At 41.0% G+C, this 4617-nt stretch overlaps 1 pseudogene; it reads right to left on the bottom strand.

Annotated features, from left to right (window-relative positions):
* Window positions 1-422: 422 nt before the first annotated feature.
* On the bottom strand, window positions 423-969 carry LOC148094391 (phosphoserine aminotransferase pseudogene; annotated as a pseudogene).
* Between the last annotated feature and the right edge of the window lie 3648 nt (window positions 970-4617).

Here is a 4617-nt window from a genome sequence, read left to right as displayed (position 1 = left end):
AAAGGATCAAGATGCAGCACCTAGCAGGCTCCACCCACCGTGGATGCTCAGCATGTCTCCAGAAACATTAACTGCACTTCGTGTAGGTCCACAGGCCAGTCTGAATACTGCGATCTAGCTAGAGAAAGTAGCCGCAAAGACAGTATAAGGTGGAATCGTTAGAAAAGCTAAAGATTTTTTTTAAATGCTTTCAGTTCAAGTCAAAATTAAGGTGGCTGTTAAGTCCCACCAGCTTTGCAGAGCTGTGGATATTTTGCTGTTCTTTGAAAAAAAAAAACACCAAAAAAACAAAAAACAAAACAAAACTACAATAAGCATGTTCCTTTGATAAATTTACCACGGTTAAGTTTTTGAAACCGTTAAGTTACTTTAAATTTTGGACGTTGTCCAAGGGTAGAGTATATATATTAATTAGGATGTGCTCACAGCTGATGCACCGCCAAAAACTTCTTCCTGAAGGCTGCCAGCTCCTGAACGCCCTGGCTGGTGACGGCCTTGTACAGAGAGGCCCGGGATGCCTCCCGCAGGCCTGTGCCCTTCCGAGGACATCCTGTTGCGCTCAAGGGCTTTATGGAGAAACCTCTTTTCTAAAGCAGCGTCTCCCTTGGCACTGCCCATGGGGACTGGAATGGTCACCTCGCTTCTGCTCTGGGGCTCCACTGGACACACCTAGGATCCTTGAGCATCATCAACGACATCATAAATCATCTGAGATCTGATGGAGCTTTGTACTCCAGGACCCAGGGGCCCTCTCTGCGGGCGAACCCCCAGCAGGTCATCGCGGGTCATCACCACCGGGACCCCTGCGGCGCCAACGTTCTTCTGCGCGCCAGCAAAGGTCACCCCAAACTTGGAAACGTCCCCTGGCTTGGAGAGGAAGTTTGAGCGCATGTCGCAAACCAGCACTGCTCGCTTGACTTCATGGATAAAGTCAAACTCCACGCCATGCACGGTCTCAGTGATGCACATAGGAGGCGCCTGGGCTGACCCCCTCCTTGCAAAAATAAAAAATAAAAAGTCACCTTGTAGTTGCCTGGAACAGCTAGCAATTCCCCAACAAGATTCTCTGTGTTAAGAATCTTAGAGAAATCTGATGACCTGTGGCTCATTTCAAGAACACTAATCCCAAGGCCTTTGTAGCCTAATAATTGTTTTTGTATCTCTAACAATACCCAGCGGGCAGCTTGGCGGGCCTGGGGCAAAACTGACCGCTTGCCTTGGGGCGTCCAGGGTGCTGCGCAGCAGGTGGCGACCAAGCAGGAGAGAACCGGCTGCTCTGGCTTCGAGAGTCTCTCCGGAATAGGTACTTTTAAATATAGCATCAGAACTGACTCTCACATCAATCCTCAAGTTATAGAAATATTTTAAAGTAGGTTTAAAGTGAACTCTAAAATACAGAAATAAATATCGTATAGAATTATGTTATACCTAAAGGCCCTCCCTAGATATCCCATTTAGGACTAAATGTCTTTGGCTGCTTTGAGGAGTGTCAGCATATTGTTTCAGAATCATGGATTTTCTCATCGAAATGTTGATGGTCATCAGCATGCCATATTCTAGGGCAGGCTTATTCCTTGGTAACATCCTTATAAAAGATTATTCATAGAAAACTGAATCCATGTAACATCAACAAATACCAGCTAAAAACTGAAAAATTAATATATTCAATGAACTCCTACCTAACAGATCAAAAATCCAGACTAATTTTTAATAGGATAGTCAAGATATATTGGCCATATAAACCACAGGTTTGAGCTTGGTTTTGGCTTTGCCTTTCTTAACGTAAGCAGTAACACCATCAATACCATGATACGCCCTCTAACATATATAAAAATACTTTCTTACCTATCACTAAGAATCTTTACCAACATAAGGAAAGAAAAATCATACTGTTTTTAATTTACTTTTAGCATATCTGCATGAAAAAGTCAGTTCAAATTTTGAAATATAAACTGCTGAGTTAAATAAATGTGCGTTTATGTCTTTGTGTATGTGTGCACACATGTGTATCTGTATACATACATATGCTTAAACATGTAAATGTGTATGGGTCAATACATGCATATGTGTTATTATCTATATATGGATGTATTCATATGAATACTCACCTATGATATCAATTCTAATCCCCTGGGAAACCTATGCCAAGATGAAATTAGTAGTATAGAAGGTCTTTGTAGTGAACACGAGTGAAAGATAAAGGAGAGAAGGGGGTGGGGGCAAAGGAGCACCGAGTGACAGTGCTTTTCTTCCTGCAGCAGGTTCTCTCCTGAAGGTAGAAGGGAGCCCAAGGCTGTCACACCCGTGCATATATAAGTACCTATGTTAGATGAGTCATTCCTCAGTCTTTCTAAACCTAAGGTTGATTATTGATGACCTTCCCAGCTTTTTATTTCTTCCCCAGGGTTCTACAATGATTAAATGGATTTTTGAAGAGTGATGTGCATTTTGAAGGGAAAAGTTATATATGACTAAAAATATTTCACATCCTTAATCAATTTGTATTGAACAGAGGTTATTTTATTTAATTACTGTCGTATTTCCAAGTTGGATGATAGTCCCCTCATTTCTCTTGCCAAACAGATGAATTATTCTTGGAATCCTAGTCTGTAGAGTCGGGTATTGTTAACAGTCCATTAGCCATCGGAAACACAAAGGAGTGCTGTTGGTGCCTGTGGTCAGAATTGCTTGGATCAGATTTACATTCAAAAAGCCAAGTGACTTGCTTGTGACTCAAAGCCTCCGTCCAACTGCCTAGCTCCAAAGAGAGAAGAAGGGTGGGCATAGATCTATCAAATAAATTTGGTTAGTGTCAGAACTACAGCATGCAAATACCCTGCAGGATAGCGCTACCTGAAGGGTCAGAGGGAAGCAGCATGGAAATGGTTCTTGTTGTGGATTGAATGTTTGTGTCCCCCAAAATTCATGTGGAAGTCCTAATTTTGAATATCCTGGTATTAGAGGGGAGAGCTTTGGGAGATAATTAGGTTTAGATGAGGGCCTGAGGGTGAGGCCCACATGATGGGATTAGTGTCCTTATATGGAGAGGAAGAGACCAGAGCTGGCTTTCTTTCTGCTTTGTGAGGACACACCAAAGAAGGTGACCATCTGCAAGCCAGGAGGAGAGTTCTCACTAGAACCCGACCACACTGGCACCCTGATATGACTTTCAGGCTGCCGACTATGAGAAATAAATTTCTGTTGTTTAAGCCACCCAGTCTATGGTATTTGGATATGGCAGCTGGAGTGAACACAGCCCTGTATCAGAAGTGAGGGAGAGAAAAATGAATCAACCATTTCTGTTTGTGGGTGAGTCAAATGATCTCCTGCAAAATGGACTCGGGTTCTAGGAAGGGGAAGAAGCCCAGAAAGCAGCAGTGAAATAGATGACCAATTCTGTTGACCAATAACTGCCTTAATCTACAGCAATGGAAGAGGGACAAACAATATATAAAGTGGGGGCGGATTACTGAAATTCATTCAAGCCAAAGAACTTGGGAACTGCATCGATCAGCAGTGCTAAGAGCCATGATGTAGCTGAATCTCTTCCTTCTTACCCAGTTTACTGGAAAACAGAACCTGAGTTTAAGTGTGGTCCCAGGAAATGTACTGGGAGGGGGAAACTCTATTGCGTTTATGTTTTTCTTGCCCAGTTTGTGTTACTCACACACTCTCCATTGTTCTTACCCTGGCTGGTGTCACGCTTGTTTAAAGTTGAAACTTCCCAGAGCTTGTGTCACTGAGATTCTTTCTCTTGCCAAAGTGAACTGCTCAGCATTTCTCCTTAAATGTTACCAAACTCCTCTGAAGAGAAAGACAAGTCATTTGTTAGATATTGTTAAAGGCAAAGCGTCTTTTTAGCATATAGTTATTTGATTTTGCAGACCTTTTATGGGCTTTCAATGTGCTTCCTTATATATACTCTTAGAAAAAATTAAAAGATGGTGATATTTGGGGCTAGGAAGCCATGTTTTTGCTTTTGAATGATAAAATTACAAAAACACAAAGAAAATGAAGGCCCATTGAAAGCTTTAAAAATATATCTCAAAAATGTTTAAATATGGAAACCTTCTTTCTTCAGTAGATCAATATATTGGTTGATGTTATTTCATGTTAAACAGATAGGAGTATTTCTAAAACCTCATACAACAGTTTTTCAAGAGCTTCAGGGAAAAAAAATAAAAACCTGAGCCTTATATTGTGGAACTAAGAAATCTGTATTGTTCAGATAAAGTTCAGATAAGCATCTGAATGTGAAGTCTTTATCCCACTGAACCTATTGCAACTCACCAATCTCTTCTGCATGTGTGATGCAATGTGAAGGTGAACTTCTTTGAGCACAGAATAATTTCTTTTCACTCTGGTCTTCAGGGCTCATTAGTTCTTTCTACTCTGGCTTGTTCCTACAAAGGATACCTTGACATAAAGAAAGCCTGAAAACAGGTAGAAAAAAACAGAAGAGCAGAGTTAAAAAGAAAACAAAACAGATTTTCATTAGCACACTCTGTCTATCTATACATAAACCCACATATAGTCCCAAGGAATGGATGATATATTTCACTATGTGCGTTAGTTCATTTTAATTAAAGGGAAATGTAGCCTTTTGATCTACGGAAA

This window comes from Miniopterus natalensis, chromosome 1 (genome assembly GCF_054644295.1).
Source record: "Miniopterus natalensis isolate mMinNat1 chromosome 1, mMinNat1.hap1, whole genome shotgun sequence".
NCBI classification, from domain to species: Eukaryota; Metazoa; Chordata; class Mammalia; order Chiroptera; family Miniopteridae; genus Miniopterus; species Miniopterus natalensis.
Note: the sequence above shows the minus strand (reverse complement) of the source record. Positions and strands in the feature narration are given on the sequence as shown.